Here is a 21,528-nt window from a genome sequence, read left to right as displayed (position 1 = left end):
CAGTTGTGTTCCAGTCAGCCATCCTGTCTTTGTTCAAATTAACCAGCCCTTAACTGGTGAAGAAAGACCCTACAAAGACTTTTACAACCCCATCCCTCAAGGAGAGACTGGATTTAGAGCCATCTTTGTCTCCCTGTATTTGGTGGGTGTGTTTATATATTTTCTCATTCCTAATGAAAGTCTGTCTTCACCAGCTGGTTCTGTCTGCTCCTGTCTGCTAAGTTAGAGAATGTCCCCAACCTTTTCCTGCTGTTTAATTCTTTAACTGGCTGAAAAAACAAACACAATCAAGACCCATAAGTGGTGACATTAGTGCAAAAGCTTATGATCCACAGCCTTGTGAGGTTGTAAGTCTGTCCATTTTTCTGACTAACTCATAGTTGTGTAACTTTCTTTTCTTTTATGTCTTTTCTAAGGAAACTTTTCTTAACATTTAGGCTTCCCACCCCCTGACATTTTGGGTTTCTTCATCCTTCTCTAAAGCCCCCACCAATAACAACAACAACAACGTGTGACTGCTCTCCATGCCATATTAAGTAGCATGGCTTTGTCTTTCTTTCTTCTACTCTCTCTTCCAAAAGCAGCTGCTGAGGTCTATAGTTTATCTGACCTGAGTTCTTTCTTTTAAACACTAATGAAATTTTCATTGAACTTACATGAATCTATTCTTAAATTCTCTCATTAATAAAACTAAGAACCCTGAGAGGGGACACTAATTTCTTCTGGATCAATTGCAGACTACAATAAGATGCAACGAACCATTTGGTCACCTTAAAAAATTGAACCAGCAATTGGAGGGTAGTGGTGTAAAGATGAAATTGCAGAATTCAGAAGGCAGAGACAAGAGAATCTGGAGTTTAAGTCCAGCCTCTGCTACCCAGTGAGTTCAAGACCAGCTTGGCCTACATGAAACCTTATCTCAGAACACACGCATGCACGCACACACACACACACACACACACACACACACACACACACACACATACACACACAGAGAGAGAAATCTATGCTACTAATGTCTAGAAATATCTATATTCAAGCTTTGCAATATTAAGTGAAATCATCTTCTATCACCATAAAGAATACTTATTCTAAAATTTTGGTATGCAATAAGACTTTTTTTTACCTGTTTTTGATGACAGAAGAGATGCCTAGGTGTTATACCTATGTTCTTAATCCCCTTGTGAACTTGATTTCATCAAGTAGCTCTCATCATTCTTAAAACACTGCAGTCAATTTCAAGTCTATTGATCAGTAAAAAAGAATATATACAAAAGAAAAATAAAACAAAATGAGAAGTAGAGGGAAAATGTTTAAACCCCTTTTCCAGCTGAAGCAATCACCCCAACTCTCTACCTTTTATCTCTGGGGAATCCTGAGCGTTCCCTTCCAGACTTCTTTGAAGCTCTTTGAATGAAATTTGATTTCACCTCATGCATCGAGGTAAACTCACATAATATTGCAATAGTAGCACGCCACTAGTCAACATCTGTCCTTCCTGTAGCCAACCCTCGTTAGCTGATGAAAGCAGACACACGAAGCTTCACGGAAAGCATAAAGCCATCTTTGTTTGCCGTATGACCTGCCACATGTGTGCATTCCCTCCCTGTTTCTCTGCCGAAATGCTTTGCTGGGGCTTGTCTTCCTCTGATACACACTGGACACACCTGCAGTTTGCATTTCCACTTTCATTTTTGATGCTTCCCACAGCTACATTTCTGTCTGCACTGACCTGCTGCGGTTCCAACCCACTAAGCCATAGCTTGTGTGATCAGATCTAACCTTCTAGACTATCACCCAAGCGCACCTCAAGTTTCAACAGATTCAAAGTAACACTGGTTATCATGCTTTCAAATACTTCATTGTCATGTCCTCTGCCTTGGAGAACAGCATCCTAAACGTCAGCCTTAAGAAACATCCTGGATGAAGGCAGAAGACTTGAGACTTGGTATCACTCAGCAGTTTAATGCTCCAGTTTGCTTCTAAATAATACTCATAATAATGCTTTGGGTTGAAACCTGCAGAGTTCCGGGGGGTGCTCCATCTGTTTCTTCTTATCTTACCAGCTCCTTGTTTAATTGTCTTCTGTGGGTCTAGACATCAGTCTGAAACCAGAATCTGTTAGAATAAGCTGAAGGGTGTGAAATATGTTATGGAAAGGTCGAATTATATTCAGAGGAAAATTATGATGGCGAGGATGAGAAAGAATAGCCTTAGCATTCTAAGCACATAAGAACTTATTTCAAAATTCGTCCTTGTTTTCTTGATCATAGTGTATAATACCCAGACTAGAAAAAGATCTGATGTATCTGAGTGACATTTGGAGTTAACGGAAAGCGGTATTTGCTGGGAACCAACATGGGCTGAAAAGGGAAAGAAGAATGCCAAATTAAACTTAATTAAATTTTCTACGCAGAAGTTCTATTATATAGAGCATGTTTAATGATGAGAGCACTCAAGAGATATGAAAATTGAATGCTATTTTTGCCATAACTGCTTCTATCTAACCAACTAACCATTGAAGGGCATGAATTTTTAGGTGGTTTAGCAGTCCAGCACTCCCCTGTCCATAACCGTGGTATCTTTCATGGTCAGTGACAGCACTGGACAATCAACCATGAACCAGCACTCGGTACAAATGTAGTCTGTGCTTTGATACTTTGAGCCTGTATTAGTTAAAGTTTCTATTGCTGTGAAGGGGCACCATCATCACGGTAACTCTTATCAAAGAAAGCATTTCATTGGGACTGGTTTACAATTTCAGAGGTTTAGTCCATTATCTTCATGGAGGGAAATATGGCAAAGTGCAGACAGACATAGTGCTAGAGAAGGCGCTAAGAGTCCTACATCCTCATCCATAAGCAGCAGGAAGAGACAGTGACACACTTCCCCAACACTACCACACTTACTCCAACAAGGCCACACCTCCAAACAGTGCCACTCCTTGGGGATCTTTGGGGCCATTTTCATTCAAACCACTGGAGAGCCTAACCATAACACCTCATTTTTAACACTTGAAAGTCCATGAATTCTTCCCATAGTGACTACTCAACGAATTTGTGTACTTATAGGAGTTTCCTTGATTGCCAGTAAATAATTCAGCTTAAACAAAAAAAAAGAATAAAGAAAAAAAAAAGCAACGCTTTATTGAAGTGTCTGTTATGGCCCTTTACAATGTGAGAGATATGGACTAGGCACAGGCATATCTAGTCTTGCATAAGATTTTGAAAACAATATGCTATAGCTATTTACACAGGGTAATGAGTGGAGAACTTATTTCCGATAGGATTAATAAAAATCTTCTATATAGAATGTTCCAGAGACAGTGATTGTTTTCCCAAATGGAGACTGAGCTCCCAGGTAGCTTAGGTGTAGAACACACACTGAACATGTGTGAAACCCTGCCTGGCTTCTCTACCTAGCATGCCAAAAAATAAATAAAATTTTAAAAAGAAGAGCCAGACAGAATGGCATGTGTCTATCATGCCAGCATTTAGGAGACAGAGGCAGGATGATCAGAATTTCAAGGTCATTTTCAGATCCAGGCCAGCCTGTGGTATACGATAAACTGACTAGGGATGGGTGTTTATAGTCCCCTCAAGTGTGCTTTGTTCTTGGCCCTTATACAGACACTTCCTCTATCAGGGTGCACATTTCTCTAGCAGCAAAGTTACTTAATGCTCAGCGGTTGCTGTGGTAGGCGCTATCACAGTTTTCCCAAATGATATAAAACTAAAGCACCTGAAGAGTTCTGCGCTATCGCTCTGCCTCTCTCTCTCTCCTCCCCACCCCACTCTCTCTAATTCTCACTCTGTTTTTCTCTGATGTTGTAACATAGAAAATGGGTGATTGGGCAGACCTCACATGAGCCTATGTGGGACTTTTAGGGACTCAGGGGTATTCTAAACCCTGTTCAAAGCAAGGTCCACAGAGCCTTGCCTCTTGTAGTTGAACTCCTGACAGAAGATAAAGCTTTAACTATCTACTATAGAAAATATTTAAAACATGTATTAGACACTAGTAAAATAAGATAGAATCACAACTAGCTAAGAAAAGGACCCCCCTGTTGTTTGGTGTCCATGAAAAGAATGGGGTTGGTCACATATCAACATGAGGAGGCAGAATGACTAGTGAATATGAGCCCCTGCACTCCTTTCTTGTGTGGCCCTAGGTAAGATTAATGGCTGCTTGGCCTCCGTTACTTTATCTATAAAATGCTGTCAATTACTTTTCAGTAACATATATGCATTACTTTATTGTGAGAATTAATGGGAAACCTACATTAAGAGATATATCCCCACTCCCACTGCACATTCATTTCTTAGGGACTCAACCTCTTGATGCAGACCCATGATCCCCAAGTTCTCCCTGGCTGTTCCTTTCAGCCTTTCTTCTAGTCCATCTCTCTCCCTTTGCAACCCCTCCCACCTATACGACAGGTCTCTACCAGGGACCCCACACTTGGCTAGGACCCAAAGAGGGCAACAACAACCAAGGAACAAAACACCCACCAAAGAAAGACAAGACCAAATAGCCACACCAAGAAACCCTTAAAATGTCATAACTCCAGATGTTAGGCTCCCTGTGCAAAAAGCCAAATATAAACAACCAAGACAATCTGCCTCCTTCAGAACCAAGCAACCCTATTGTGTTAAGCCCCAACAAAAGCAATTTAGCTTGGCAGAAGACAAGGACTTCAAAACTAGCAATTATGAATATGTGAATAAATGCTTTAACAAAGCCCATGCAAGCAAACAATTGAATGAGTTGATGAAAATAATTCAAGATATGAAAGGAGACTTTAACAGGGAAACAGAATCACTGAAGACAACTTGAAGCACAATAAAACTGAAGATGAAAAACTCAAGACACCAAACCAGAATCAATGAGGTAAGCCTCACCAACAGATTAAAAGGCATAAAAAAAGAGAATTTGAGTCCTTGAAGACAAGATTGAAGAAACTAGTAGCTCAGCCAAACGGAATGTTACAATTTTTAAAATCTAGGTGCAACAAAACATCCAGGAAATGTGGGACGCCATAAAAAGTCCAAACCTATGAATAATGAGAATAGAGGATGGACTGAGGAAAAAACCCAGGCCAAAGGCACAGAAGAAAAAGAGGAAAATTTCCCAAATCTTTAGGGGGAAAATGCCCGTCAGGTACAAGAGGTATATGGACCACAAATAGACTAGATCAGAAAAGAAACTCCCCACAACACAAAAATCAAAACTTACTGTACAGAACAAAGCAAGCTACAAGAGAAAGACCAAGTCACATACAAAGGCAGACCCATTAGAATGACACAGACTTCTCAACAGAGACTCTGAAAGTCAGAGGAGCCTGGATAGATATCCTACAAGCTTTAAGAGATAACAGATGCCTGTCCAGACTACTACATCCAGAAAAACTACCAATCTCAATTGCCATAGAAAAAAAGTACTTCATGACAAAAACAAATTTAAGCAATTTCTCTTCACAAATCCAGCTTGTCAGAAGGCACTAGAAGCAAACTTTAGTCTGTAGGTTAACTACACCCAAGAGGACACAAGGAATATATAATTCCAGAACTGTTAGTCTAAAGAGGGGTGGGAACTCTGTAGCACAACAGCAAAATAACAGGAATTAATAAACACTTCTCATTAATAATTCTCAGTATTAATGGTCTCAACTTCATAATAAAAAAACTGACATATTAGATTAGAAAATAAGATCCATCTTTCTGATGTATCTAAGAAACACACCTCATCATAAAAGATAGACATCACCTTAGGGTAAAGGAGGGAAAAAGATATTCTAAGAGAATGAAACCAAGAAACAAGAATGTATAGCTGTCTTAATAGCTGACAAATAGATGTCAACACAAAATCAGAAGAAATAGGAAATAACACTTCATACTCATTTAGGGAAATATCCACCAAAAAGTTATCACAATTTTAAACTTTAATGCTCCAAACACAAGGGCATCCAAGTTCATAGAAGAAACAGTACTATAGCTAAGATTGCATATTGACCCTCACAGCATAGAAATAGGTTACTTCATTGTCCCACTCTCACCCACAGACAGGCCATCCAGACAAAAACTAACAGACCTACTAGATGTTGTCAGAACATTCTACCCAAAGACTAAAGAACATCCTTAATTTCAGCAGCCAACAAAACTCTCTCTAAAATTGACTACATATTTGCACACAAAGGATGTCTCACTGATATAAAAAAAACTTGAAATAACACCCTGCACCCTATCTAACCATCATGGATTAAAGCTGGATATCAACAACAATAGAAATGACAGAAGTATACAAACTCATGGAAGATGAACAACTCACTACTGAATGGAACCTGGATCAAGGCAAATCATAAAGGAAATTAAAAACTTTAGAGTTGAATTAATGTGACAATACAAAATAGTCAAACCTCTAAGACACAATGAAAGCAGTTCGAGGAGCAAGTCCCTAGCACTAAGTGCATAAAGAACAAAACTTCTATGGAGATTTTTGCTTCCTTGTATTCTGTTTTCGTATTTTCTATCTTACTAGTTTTGTGTTTGTTGTTCTCTCTCTCTCTCTCTCTCTCTCTCTCTCTCTCTCTCTCTCTCTCTCTGTGTGTGTGTGTGTGTGTGTGTGTGTGTGTGTGTTTGTGTGTGTGTGTGTGTGTATGCAGGTATGTAAGAGAGAGAGAGAGAATGCAAGGTTTTGTGGGTAGGAAGATGGGGAGGATCTGGAAGGAGGTGGGAGAAGAAAAAGAATATGATTAAAGAATATTGTATGAAAAAGTTTAATAAAACTTTTAAAAGATATATATTCACCCAGAAGAAGATATAGATATGTGTGTATATATATATACATATATATGTATATATGTATATATATATATATCCTTTCTAGGACATAATCAATGCCAGATATATATTAGTAATCATTACCATTTATAGAAAAAGTAAAAAACAAACACCTAAGAGGCATGGGGTACCCCATATACCACTAATAATAGTCATATAAAATGATTTCATTTCTATATAACGTATAAACTTTTCCTCCAAAACAAAACATTCCCTCTAGGAGGAGAGGGAAGCTCTTGAGACTTAGGGATAAACGAAACATCAGGTGTCTAGGACAGGAGAAACTTTCTCACACTACCCCCACACACACATACTTTAGGAGGTATAAACAGCTGCTGGGGAAAGAGACTGAGCAGCTGGGCTGCAGGGGAGAGGTTTTCTGGCTGCTGAGCCATCTGCGAGAGCTCCAGGGCTGGAGTGTTCATGAGTCATCAGCTTTGTTGAAGTGGGCTTTTCCGTGAGGCAGCTGACGTGTTTTGAGTCATCTTTGTCTGCCCCTGTAGTAACCTCTTACCCATATTTCCACTAATTCCCATAATAAAATCTCATCACTCACCAAGTTCGACTTGGTGCAGTCATTACTTTGATCTGGAGCATGTTCCCAATTTGAGGTGAGTAGGGGTGTGAGCATGTGAGTGTGTGTGTGTGTGTGTGTGTGTGTGTGTGTGTGTGTGTGTTTCTTCCCAGGAAATGTCTATCACATAGTATCATAAACTCTATCCCTATACACATAAAAGGAAAACCCATACCATGTATCCAGTTCCTAAAGCATTGCCAAGTATTGCTAGTCTTTGGGTCTGTAGTCGTGAAGGGCTCTGTTACACTGTAGTCTGTAGAGGACAACACTCCTGACAGACATACTTTAAACCTTTCTGCTTCCCCCCAGAGTTTATTTATGCATTAATAATAGTTCTTCTATCACTTCTTAATTTTCAACCTCTCCAGTTATATTCCTCCCTCCATTTCTTCTCACCTCCTTATTTGTATATTCCTCTCAGCAGAACGCCATTATATAAGCTTATATAAACTAAGTAAAACATTTGATCCTATATTATTTGATATTGCAGTTTAGTATAAAGATCCTGAAATGCATTGCAAAAATGTAAAGACTAAAGCGGTTTTCTTTGGCACTAAGATATACCTATTCATGTCTGAAAGTGTCCACTGAATAGCAAATCAGCAGCAAACCAACCACGACAGATGTTGGTCGCCTGTTGTTCTCTGGAGGGCCTATCGATTTACCACTCTACACCAAGGCAACCAAAAGCTCTAGTGACAGGAAAATGCTTTTAAAACAGTGTTCTTGCCTTTTCACAGTGCTAGAAACTCGGAAAAAAAAAAAAAAAAAAAAAAAAAAAAACTAAGCCGGGCGGTGGTGGCGCACGCCTTTAATCCCAGCACTCGGGAGGCAGAGACAGGCGGATCTCTGAGTTCGAGGCCAGCCTGGTCTACAAGAGCTAGTTCCAGGACAGGCTCTAGAAACTACAGGGAAACCCTGCCTCGAAAAACCAAAAAAACAACAACAAAAAAAAAAAAAAAAAAAAAAAAAAAAAAAAAAAAAAAAAAAAAAAAAAAAAAACACTAGACAAGTTTCCTTCTTCTCAGCACTCTCTGGCTTCGAAATAGCAGATATGCACTAACCCCAAGGGGTGAGAGGATGTCTTTCCTGCTTTGGTTTCTACACATCAGGCAAGTCTGGGAACATGTCTGTATGAGCCACATGGGTTGGTGGCATAATTAGCAAAAAGATTATGGATACGTCCATGTACAATCTGTATTTTCTCTATTAATGCAAAGGGGGCCCTTTTATTGATATACTTTGGAATATATAGAGGGAAAGCTTCCCAAGGCAGTCATGTGGCAACAAGTAAGTAGCTAGAGGGTAAGAGGAGTCATGGCTAACGATAAATTATGAGCTACCCAAGTTAAAACAAACAAACAATGCAAGATGCAAAGGATACCAGAAAGAACTAAAGCAAGAAGAAAACAAATAGCAACCAAAAAACGGACATGCTTTCAGTGATAAAGGCCAGTTTCACTGGTTACTCCCAAGGTGTCTTATCAGATATAAAACTAGCTCAACACTGCACAGTTTCATAGATAGATAAGAAAGGATTCATTCTGGTGCGACTTACAGACATTCATGGAAAATGTACTGGGAATCTAAGCTTCCTCGCCTTTGAAATTGTCCCTGGGTGGACATCGACATCCACAAATTTGATCCAGCCTAGATTTTTCTCAAACTTTAACGAACATATGAACCACCTAGACATCTTGTAAAACAGATTCTGATTACGAGCTCTGGGGTGAGGTCTGGGGGTCTATACTTTCAGCCCACAAGTACTTGGGGTGGAAGAAAGAAGTGATATGGTGAAGGGAAAGAGTGAGGTTGGTGTAGAAATAGCTATATAAAGGGTCAAGGCTAGAACCTCTCATTTCTCTTTCCTGGTTTATGTTTTTATTGTAGCAATAGCAATTTACTTAACTTCCTTCTAATTAGGACTGCCATTCAGTCATATAACCTGAAGCTAGGGCTTCCTTTCCCTGTAGTGTCTCTTTGGCAAAATCCCCATAAAATTAAAATAATCTTAACCTAAAGGAGAAAATGAATATTGATATAAACCTAGTAGATATCTTCATACTTTAAAAGACATATAATAGGGTTTTCTCTAATGCACACGTTTCCAAGTGTCTAGTCATTAGCAACAACATCAGCAACAACACACAGGTTCTTTTTTTATACATATGTGAATTTATGTGGAAACAAATAAAAGAATGCTTACACTTAACTTCCCAGATTCAGAATTTTCCAGTGTCCATGCCAAGCCATTGGGCAGGGCTCCAAGAGCTCTCCAGCTGAGGCCTTCCCTTAGACTCTTGATGAACTAGCAATATGCTCAGCATTTCTTTTTCTTTTGATGATGGACTATCTCTAAGTAGCCACATTGGGGTTTAACTGCTTGCTTTATTGCTTAAATGTTTGCATGCTTTTAAGCACTTCTTTCTATTTGTTCCTTAATTTTTTTAAAAAGTTCTACTTTTCTTCTTAATTTCTGTCACAGAATGTCAAGGTTAAAGATACTGCTTAGATACAGTAGATATTTTTAATACTTCAAACCTAATAAAAAGCTCTCTAGAATGTTATGTGCCTAGGACGTTATTAGCTAAGTTCATAGTAATTTTTGCAATGTTTATATTGAAAAATATCTGTTAAGCTGTGTTATGTGGGCTGTTGTACATGGCACAGTCATACGGAAATTGGCAGTTGGTTTCTGGAGCCTTCAAAGTTGAAGGTGCTCATTTTAGAAAAGAAACAAAATCTCCAAGGTTTGATGTGCCTTGGGGAATAACCAAAGTAGACATGTTCATATGTAATAAAATCTTATTAAAGGCAGTTTGCTTTTCCTGAGTTAGAGGAAACCACAGCATGCTCTGTCACTGTGAACATAATGGCATGTGTGTTTGGTTCAATGTAATTGCAGAAAGAGCCTGTAACCTGTGTTGTGTGCTCCTCTTTGTAAGAAAATTACCCCATTGGCTGTGCATGTCTATCTGTGTAGTTAAGAGATGTTTTGGAGTATAAAGCGTTAGGAATGTGTGTGAGCTGTACAATAAATTCACTCCACTCTTCCAGACCCACATGGGTGAGTAATGGAATGGGGGTCTCTTCTTTCTCATTCTCCACTTTTTCACCCAGCAGAGGGTCCACTGCCAGCTACTAGAGGTCATTTGCTGAAACGTCTTTTTCTAGTTAGTGTCAGAGACAATTAGAATTCTCCCAGTGACAGAAATGCTTACCTGGCAGTCTATCAAAAGCAGTTGTGCTTAATACATCTCCCTTAGAAGACTGTCGTATAATGTCGCAGTTGAAGGAAATGGAGTCCAGTCACCATTATGAAGTGCTGGCCTTTTTACCTGCATCTATTTCCATTCTCCTTGAAGCTTTTTTCCTTTGCTTCACTGACTCGACAAATACTTACTGGGCTTCTACAATGTATTAGACACTGCGTTGGTGTTGGGAGCATAAAATTAAATAAAATAACCAAAATATCCTCCACACAAAGGGTATCATCAAAAACCAAAATGCAACTGAGTAAATACTATTAATGTAAAGGGTTATTTTGATCTTAATAAGGCCTAAATCTGTTTAGGAGTAATATCTTCCTCTTTGGCTTCCATTTTTTATAATTTATTTAATACACGGTTATCAAACATCACCTACTAGATATAACTTACAGCATTGCTGTTCATTATGTAGACTTAAAAAATGACATCAGTACTCTATATAGAAGTTATAGATCAGTGGAAGAGGTGGGATTAAACAATTTTTTTCAGAAATAATACCCATCTAAGAGCTATGAAACAAAATTGTCAATTACTGCATTGCACAAAAGTCTTCCTTCAGATTTGGACATGATTCAACTTTTGTCATCTCCAAAACTTGGAATTGAGCACAAAAATGTATATTTGTTGAGTTATTGAAGTCTAAACATGAGGATAAGACCAAGGATTATAAATATTTAAAAATTAAAATATCGCACCAAATAAAAAGGAAAATTTAGAAGAAATGCATTTGTGTATAAATGCAATCTACCAAAACCAATCCATAAAATCATATAAAACCTGAAAAGAGCAATAATGAGTAATGGAATTAAATTGCTAAGAAAATGTCTTTCAACCAGATGGTCCTAGATCCAAGTGGCTTCGCTACTGAAATCTAGCATACACTTGAAGAACCTGTAGCAGGTTAGAAGTGCTCTCCAACAACACAGCACTTGTCTGCTGTGTAAGAGGCCATAGGTTCAATGATCAGCAAGAGAAAAACAAACAAAAGCCTAAAGAACAAACTAACCTATCTCAGAATATATAGAAACTGTAAAGGAAATTAGCATTTCTAAATTCATTATGAGCTAACATTAATCTAATACCAAAACCAACCAAGAACATAACAAAACAAGGAAACTAGAAGTCTGGGTGTATAGCTTAGTGGTAGAGCACTTATCTGATATGGACAAGACCTTGGGGTCAGTTTGTAGTCACAGAAAAAAAGAGACTAAGACCAATCCCTGACGTACATTAATGCAAAAAATCTTACCAAGAATACTGGCAAACAAAGCCCATTATACACCTCAAAGAGAATATACAAAATAGCCTAGTGAGATTTACCTCAGAGATGTAGAATACACCAACCAATAACTATACCATATTAACAAAATGAAGGACAAGATCCACTTCTTTGTCTCAAGAGATACAAAAATGATTCAATAAAATTTAATATTCTTTGTAACTAACATCAATGAGTTAGGTATACAAGGAACAAATAATAAAGGACAGACTCCATAGTTAGAGTGATTAGCAAACAGGGAAGAGCTGAAGTAGTTCCTCAAAGGAACAGAAGAAAATGGTGACCACATTCACTACTCTTACATAACATGGTATTAGAAGTCATGGCCAAAGCACTAGGACAAGAGATAAATAATAAATAAATAAGTAGCATCTAAATGGAAAAAGAATTAAAATTACAATACTGTTATTTTTGTACATTGTAAGCCCCAATTGCTGTGTAGAAATCTCCTAGAAATTATGAATAAATACAGTTTTCAGTAATATTGAAAGATATAGAATCAAAATACGTTAGTAGCATTTTATACCATTTTATACCAGTGGTGAGATGGCTGAAAAGGAAATCAAGAAAGCAATCTAATTAAGAAAATCTACAAAATAAATAAGTCTGTGTCTACGAAATTTTATCAAAATAGTAATGAATCTAAACAATAAGAATTATAAACCACTAATGGAAGAGTTGGAAAAGATAACTGGATATAATACAAGATTCATAGATCAAAATAATCAATATTATTTAAATTTTCACATTACCTAAGTAATTTATGATCATCTTGCCAATTTGACAAATTGTCATTTGGTTATTATAAATTGGCAATGAAATTCTTCTCAGAAATAGAAGAACAATCCAAAAACTTACATGTAAAAACAAAATACTCCAAGTAGTCAAAACAATCTTGATTAGTAAAAGCAAAACTAGGAACATCCTATCTAACCACAAAACACATTTTTAAAAAGCCTAGCAGCATGCCATTGGCATAAAACAATGAAGCAGAATAGAGAGCCCAGAAAGAAATGCATCCATTAGCAGCCAACTCACCTTTGATAACTGAAAAGCATAGGAATAAATGAAAAAAACACATACAAACAGCCATCTCAATAAATCATACAGGGAAAGCTAGAAAGCTGTATGATGATATTCCTGCCTCTCACTATAAAACTCAAGTACTGTGGATCAAAGACCTAAAACTGCTAGAATAAAACCATTAGAAACTACAAAGTCATGAGAAATAAAAACAGAGAGGGCAGAGAGAAGAGCTTTCATGACATCAAACAGGCAATGACATCTTTGGACAAGATCTCTAAATCACAAATAACAAAAGCAGAACCAGATATATGGAGCTGGATACAAAGAAAAAGCCAAGAAAATAACCAACAGAGTGAAGAGAAATCCTACAGAATGGGAGAAAATATTGGAAGCTGTTCACCTGAAAGGGATTAACTCCAGCAACAACAAGAGGAATGTATCAACAGTAAACACCAAATAATCCAATTTTTTTTTTTTTTTTTGGTTTTTCGAGACAGGGTTTCTCTGTAGCTTTGGAGCCTGTCCTGGAACTAGCTCTTGTAGACCAGGCTGGTCTCGAACTCACAGAGATCCACCTGCCTCTGCCTCCCGAGTGCTGGGATTAAAGGCGTGAGCCACCGCCGCCCGGCCAAATAATCCAATTTTTAAATGACCATACTGGAATTTCCTAAAGGCCATTTCTAGAAAAAAAAAAAAAGAAACTAGGGGAATAATATGAATAGATAGTTCTCAAAAGAAGATAGACACAAGGTTAAGAAGTATGAAAAAATGTTTAACTTCAGTAAGCATCAAAAAAATGTAAATCAAAATCCCAGCATCATCTCACTGCAGTTAGATGGCTGAGTCAAAAAGCAAGCAAAAGAAAAAATAAAACATAACAGATGCAGATGTGCTAAAAGAATATGGTAGTGTATACATTTTGTTTAAAAAATGATGAGCTGGGATATACAGTGTGTCAAAAGGGATGTGAGGAAATGTACATTGGAAGAGCTAATGTAGACAGTACTATGACAGTTCCTCAGAAGACTAAATTTAGAGCTAGCTGTCTACTCTCCTTGCTTAAAGGTATGCAATGAGGAAATCAAAGAGATCCACACATTCCAAGCTATCCCAGCACTATTCACAACAGCCATAATTTGGAACCACCACAGTGTTGAAGGATCAAGAAATCACATGTATACAAAAGTGGACTATTCTTCAGACACAAAAAAATAATGAGATGAACATCAGTGTGATCAGAAAATTTATGCTAAATAAAATGAAAATAAGCAGTTCACTGAAAGGCAAATACTGGTGTGGGACAATTCTGTATTCTGTCAATTGTATTTTAAATAAACGCTGATTGGTCAGTAGCCAGGCAGGAAGTATAGGCAAGACAACCAGACAGGAAGTAGAGGTGGTTCAATGAGAACAGGAGAATTCTGGAAAGGAGAAAGCCCATTCCTCCCCAGTCCTGTCCCAATCACAGAAGAAGGAAGAAGTGATTGCCCCTCGGAAAAAGTACCAAGCCATGTGGCTATCATAGATAATAATATAAGTTATAAGAGCTAATAAGAAGCCTGAGCTAATGGGCCAATCAGTCTATCATTAATAAAGACCTCTGTGTGATTTCTTGGGGGCTAAACGGCTGTGGTACCTGGTGGGAGGACAGAAACCAGGCAGGACAGAAACCTCAGACAATAAAATACCACATCTTTTTTGTTTATACACAGAAGCTTAAAAAGTAGATTTTTAAGAGTGGAAGAGTGATCACAAGATAGAATTAGAGTAGTGGGAAAGGACAGGTGGACATGGATGCCACCTGTAGCTATGACAAAGGAGGAATGCACAGTACAGAGGGTTGACTGCAATGCACGGTGATCTACCCTTGAACATTTTCTGAGGGAGTTGGAGGGAGGCATTCAGAGGTTCTTGCCACACTGAGGTGCTAAATGGCTGGTGAGGTTCAGATATGGACTCTGGTGTGATCACATGTGTGCTGGGTTGTCACATTTATGCTCATCCAGATGTGTGATTATGGCTTAAGTGAAATATATTTTAAAATAAAGAGATGCATCAAACTTACTAGGTAGCATACATATTATCATGGTTTAGAGTATTTCCAGTTTTCCCAATTCAATGCAGAATTATCCTTTTCTGTTTGTGGAAGGACTATAGCGATGTGATTTGTTTGGGCCAATGTAATTAATTACAAGAGATGTCTATCACTTCCAGGTAAAAGCCTTCCAGAGGAAGTAAATGTGCTCTTGAATGTGTTTCCTTTCAGTGATGGCAGCAAAGAGTGATGTATTCACCTGTGTCCATGTTTAAGCTGGCCCTGAGAAGCCCCACTAATAAATCAAAAACTTAAGAAATAACCTGACATTTTCAGCTTCATAGATTTATAAGTTATTTTTCAAAGAGTTGAACCTAACACTGTTGTTAATATAGATGAGGTTAGATGTCCATGGCAAGCAGGAGGAAAAATATATTTTAGGATTTTAAATAAACACATAATTCCAGTAAGACTAGTGTTTCCTAAATCTCTGCAAAAAGCATAGGGCAACCCTGAATAAAAAATAGAATACCTCTATAAAGTTGGGCCTAAAGTGGACTCTATTGAAAAAAGGAGAGTTGCATCAAAATAGCATACAAACATGTCTCTAATGCCTTCTGATTTTAATTACCAGAGCTTCTGTGGCATTTTGGTAAGATTGAGAAGGGTCATATTCAAGAATTATTAGGATGAGATTATCAGCACTTGGTAATATCTATTTTCTCTGTCAGAGTCTCTCCTCATTAAGCAACTTTTGTTCTCTGTGTTAGACTTCTGAATACATCTACTGGTTCTGACCAGTATATGCTTGTTGTTAGCAATTAATACCTTAAAATTGTGTTTAATCATCAGCTTATGAACTTTATTATCAAGACTATATTTTATAAATATGGTAATTTCTGTGAAATCTAATTTTCACAAAGATTCTAAACATGCATGACTGAGGATCAGGTCTAGCATCAGGGCTGATTCTATTAAAGCAGAACATTGTAGGGCTCTAGATCTAAAACAGCTATCAGCCTTGTGTGGCAATTTTGTGGGGAAACACAGCTTATAAGACCATGGAACACTCTCTACTAATGTAACCAAAGTGTGGAAAGTTTAGTTATGGGAAAATATGTACAATAGACATGGTAGATGTGATGGTTTGAAAGAAAACGGTCCCCGAAGAGATTGGCACTCTTAGTAATTATGGCCTTGTTGGAGGAAGTGTCTCACTGTGGGGATGGGCTTTGAGTTCTCTTTGCTCAGAGTGACCCTCAGATCACTTCCTGTTGCCTGCAAGATGTAGGACTCTCAGCTACTTCTCCAGTACTATAATCTACCTGAACACTTCAATGCCCAACCACAATGATAATAGACTGAACCTCTGAACTGTAAGCCACCTTTTATGTATTCCTTTATAAGGGTTGCCATGGTCATGATGTTTCTTCATAGCAATAGAAACCCTAACTAAGACAGTATGGAAGTTACTAAACATTAAAATACTAAAAATGACAATTATTTCACCACTATAACAGCATGAATTTTCTTAAGTCATATTTCTAGCCAGGCATGACCATGAATATCTATAATCACAACTCTGAATAGGTGAAGACAGATGAATCAGTAGTTCAAGGTCATCCTTGAGGACGTGGTAAAGTCAGTCTAATATGGTCTTCGTGAGAACCCGTCTCAAAACAAAACAAAAATGGTTTGATCTGTGCTAGTTTAGTGTTTAGCATTATTGTTGTCGAGGATTACCACTAACATTGGTTCATGATTTATGAGAAATGTACTATTTCTCTCTTTGAATTGCAAACTTAACCAAATACTTCAGGATAATTTTATCCTCAAAATACTCAAAATTCCATTTTTTTCAATCACATCTACTTCAAATTTTCTGCTTAAAAATCCAAGAACAGAGCAAGAACTTATATCACAGGAATTTTTATGCAATAAAGCTAACTAGAAGAATGTCTGTTCTCTTCAGCAAAGCAGTTCCATACCCATCCTTAAGTATACGAATAGCCCGAGTATGCTGGACACATTTCAAATCGGGAAAATCACAGTCAATGATTTACAAATTGTAACTGGAAATAGAGAGATGTATTGAACTTAACAGGAAACAAAATGCATCGATGCATGACAACAATAAAAAATAAATTTAGCAGAAATCATTGTTGAAAACATTAAGTCACAAAGCACTAAGTGTATAAAAGATGAAAGAGGGAACACAGATAACTGATCACCACTTAAACATTGTTCCAAGAATACTACAGTCCGTGGCTTATTTTCTTTGTGCATAATACTATGTAGGAAACAATTTTTCAAAGCATGTAGTAATATTTATACTGCACTTTTCCACTTAAAAGTGTTCATAAATATTAATCAATTCCCACCACAACCCTATGACATAGCTAAGAAGTATCCAGAGTCGACAGACTGAGAGCTTAAAATTACATTTGGCTAAGATGTCAAGGACATGAGGAAATTCCCAAGAAGGCTAGAAGCAGAGTTCAAGTCTGGGCTCTGGCCCGCCACAGGGGTGAAGAGAGCTGTCTGAGAATCTGCTTGTCTCTTTCCTCCATACCAACACACAAGGAGCCAAGAACAGAGCACTTGCTGATCTGCTTAGACATGCCTGGTCAGCTTGGTTATATTGCAGAGAACTTGTACAAGCTAGGTAGGCATCTGGCTTTTTCTTAGGATCAGCAACTTTTCAAACCAACAGTTTGAAGAACCTGATGTACAGGTCTTCTCTAGATTTCCTGAAGACAAATCAACTTAGAGTTTAAGAACTAACTGAAAAAGCAAAATCCAAACTAATCCACATGAACTCTTAAAGAGAGGTACCCTTACTTGCATGCTTTTTAAGCTAACAGGCTTCTGGAAGCTGGCTTACCAGTAAACAGAGGGCTTTCAGTATTAAAACTGGGTGAGGCTCAGGCAGATTCAGATGGTGGGCTACTGAACTGACCTCTGAAAAATGAGAAATGCCTTTATGTAACTGGCAAAATGAATCCAACCGATTGTGTTGTCTCAAGTATTCAGACACACATGAATCAAAATTAAATTTGAGCTTAACATTGGAAGTGTTTATTTTTCTATTTTAGTGGATTTAATATGTAATAACTTCCTGTATGTTATTAAGACTTCTGTCATTCATCCCTTCATATCCATGAGTTCCATGTAGCAGGATCCAACCAAGTGGCAAGGTCATCTCTACTCTACCTGTCAGTTGATGTATTTTCTTCTTCACAGCAAGAGACTGCTTTTTTTACACCAGCAACCACTTGTGTCTCCACCGTGACGCCAGGAGTCAACTCTGTGTTGGGTCCTCCAGAAGTTACCTTCTTTTCCCGTCATCGAAGTGTTTGAAGTGCTTTTTTTCTTTTGATCCTATTATATTCAATTTTTCTTCAGCCAAAATAAAGAAAACAAAAGAATCTACACCATAAAGATCATTGTTATGAATAATGAGGTAGTAGTTGTAAAATGCATTTAAAGGATGGCACAGAATTAGTTAATGCTTTTTCTTTATTTCTTTATTTTGATCTACTTTGAACAACTTGGGGTTCTTTTGTACCTTCTTTTCCTGGGAATTTAGAAGTTAATCTTTTGCTCCACCTTTAGCAATTAGAGAGATGACCCCGCCTTCAGATAAAGAGGAAAGAATAGTAGTGATACAGTATTCTTCATCAGCTCTCTGACAGTAGCAATGCCTTCACTTCTGAGCCTATGACATAGGAATAATAATCCCAAATAACTTCAAATATTTATCTGTGTACATGTGAGTGTTTTGCCTGCATATATGCATGTGTATTATGGGTATGCTAGGTGGCTGCAGAGGCCAGAAGAGGGTGTCAGAGTCCCTGGAACTGAAGTAAGTTGCCACGTGGGTGCTAAGAACTGATCTCTGAATCCAGGTACTAGGAACTGAGCCCAGGTCCTCTACAAGAACAGCAAGTGCTGAATCACTGAACCATCTTTCCAATCCCAGCAAATACAATCATTTTAAGTTTGGGTAAAATACGTTGCCTTAGCTATTTTTTTCTACTGCTGTGACAAAACACTGTGACCTGGGAACCCATGAAGGTCTACCTTTTATAGGTTTATAAGGGCATGTAGCAGCAGAGGGAGACTGAAATGATCGACAAGAGATAATTATTGACAACCACATTGATTGAGTGCTGCAAGGAAGAGGGCCTGCTTGTCTGTCCCGGCTGCCCAGCTAGCTTAGCCCTGAAATAACCACACAGAAATTGTATTAATTAGATCACTGCTTGGCCCATTAACTCTAACTTCTTATTGGCTAACTCTTACATCTTAATTTAATCCATCTCAATTAATCTGTTTATCGCCATGTGACTGTGGCTTACTGGCAAGATTCTAACTGGAGTCTGTCTCAGGCAGAGGATCCATGGCTTCTCTCTGTTTCTGCCTTTTCCCTCCCAGCATTCCGTTTTATTTTCCCTACCTACCTAAGTTCTGCCCTATCAATAGGCACAAAGCAGTTTCTTTATTAACCAATGAAAGCAACACATAGACAGAAGGACCTCCCACACCAATTGAGCTAATTGAAAGTTTTAACTTTTTTTTATTGATAGCCAGATGAAGATTAGGCTTATGCTTCTGAAAAGTTTCTTGGTACCCAAGCTCAGGGGTACAAAGATTTTAAAGGCAAAAACCACAAAGACTATAATTTACATCAAAGTTAGATGAGGGTCAAACTAACTTTGAAATGTTCACTCTTGTCAGACTATAGTAATTATTCTAGACACAACATGACATGCCAATTATTTTTGACTTATAGATTTTCTATTTATTTTAGATTAATTATTTGATTATAACAGCTGGATCAGGGTCAAGGTCAAGAAAAACTCAATTGTGTTGCCAAGACAAACATGTCCATAGTGGGGGTATTAGGGTGGGGGCCATGAGAACTGTCTACGCCAAGACAAAATGGAGTCAGAACAAGATGAGGTTAACTAACTCATTTCAGACAGTTCATGGTGATGATGCCAAGGACAGCGGGGAAGCAGGAAACAGGCACGGTGTCAGGAACAACAAGCTGGGACACACATCTTTAACCATACGCACATAGCAGAAAGAGAAACACAAGAGCCTTCAAAGTTTCAAAGCCTTCTTCCTGTGACATAATTCCTCCACCAAGGCCACACCTCCTAAACCTCAAACAGCACCAACTGGGACTAAGTGTTCAAATGTCATTTAGACCACCACAGTGCCCTTATGGCTCCCTACCCATCTTTAACTTTGCTTGCTTGCTTTGGAGCAGGGTCTCTCACTGAACCCAGAGCTCCCTGAGTTCAGCAGGACAAGATGAACAGTGAGGCTCAGAGACCCTCTTGTGTCTGTTTCCCTAAATCAATTGGATGAATGTGTTACAGACCTGTTCCAACAATATATATATATATGAATTTTTTATTTGCACATGTAAGTACTTCTTTTTCTTTCAGAGTTACAGATGTAGGGCACTATGGCCAGCTCCTTATGAGGGTGCTGGGAATCCAGCATCAGATCCCCATGCTTTCCCTGCAATCACTTAACAGCTAAATAAATCTACCCAGATTTTAAGTCAACTCTCATGTACCTGCTATGGTACTATGATCTGGCTGCACAAATGGCTCACAGAAAAGGCAGTGTTTATACTCCTGTTGTCCTATGAGTTTTCTCTAAATTAAAAGAATAATAATAATAATAAATAATAATAATAATAAAGAACCATTGAGTGCCTTTTTCTGACAGGTTTAATCTGAATTTCTCATAATAAAAACATTGGGAAAAATCAAGGAAAGGAGGGTCATAATAATGTAAATTAATTTTTTATGGTGCATCCACACTTTTTAAAAATTTACCTCCTGCCGGGCAGTGGTGACACACGCCTTTAATCCCAGCACTCAGGAGGGAGAGGCAAGCGGATCATTGTGAGTTTGAGACCAACCTGGTCTACAATAGCTAGTTCCAGGATGGGCTCCAAAGCTACAGAGAAACCCTATCTCAAAAAACCAAAAAAAAAACCTCCCAAATAATATACATTTCAGTAACTCAAGGATAATTCCAAATCATCTATATATTCATATTTTCTAACACAAAATGAATGAAAACAAAAATTTTAGGTGATTTCCACATTTAAATTAATAAGGGAATTCATACAAAAGAAGAGGCAAGTTACACATTCTATTTTATGTGTTTTCATGTGAAATACCATGACTCACCTTATCACAAAAGACAGCCTTGATTAGCTTTCCCCAGGATCCTGGGTAAGGGGCATTCCAGAGGCACCTAAAGCAGGAAGGTTTTAAGTCTCTATGGCACTGTTGGTGCAGTGTTTTCTATGGAGCTCTCTCGTGCCTATGAAAGAATTCCCTGACTTCAGAGACCTCAATACCTCTGGTGCCCAGGGTCGCTTTTCCCTTTATAAAGACTACCCCTTACTACATCATACAGGAAACACGACAGCTCAGCACCATAGGGTGGGTGCCGAGGGTTGCTTTTCCCTC

The 21,528-nt window shown here is 38.0% G+C and overlaps 1 protein-coding gene across 2 annotated transcripts in view; it reads right to left on the bottom strand.

Moving 5' to 3' along the window:
• Positions 1-21,528, bottom strand: part of Frk (fyn related Src family tyrosine kinase) — a 144,849-nt gene that overhangs the window by 110,192 nt on the left and 13,129 nt on the right. The window contains exon 1 of one of the 2 annotated variants that reach the window (XM_038340747.1): positions 1,127-1,228. The exons of the other annotated variant lie outside the window; for it this stretch is intronic. The gene's annotated coding sequence lies outside the window, so the exon portion shown is untranslated. Of the gene's footprint in view, positions 1-1,126; positions 1,229-21,528 lie in introns of those variants that run through there. 2 annotated transcript variants of the gene reach the window in all.

Source organism: Arvicola amphibius, chromosome 8, assembly GCF_903992535.2.
Source record: "Arvicola amphibius chromosome 8, mArvAmp1.2, whole genome shotgun sequence".
Lineage (NCBI taxonomy): Eukaryota > Metazoa > Chordata > Mammalia > Rodentia > Cricetidae > Arvicola > Arvicola amphibius.
The sequence above is the reverse complement of the archived record's forward strand: the minus strand, read 5'-3'. Positions and strand labels throughout refer to the sequence as shown.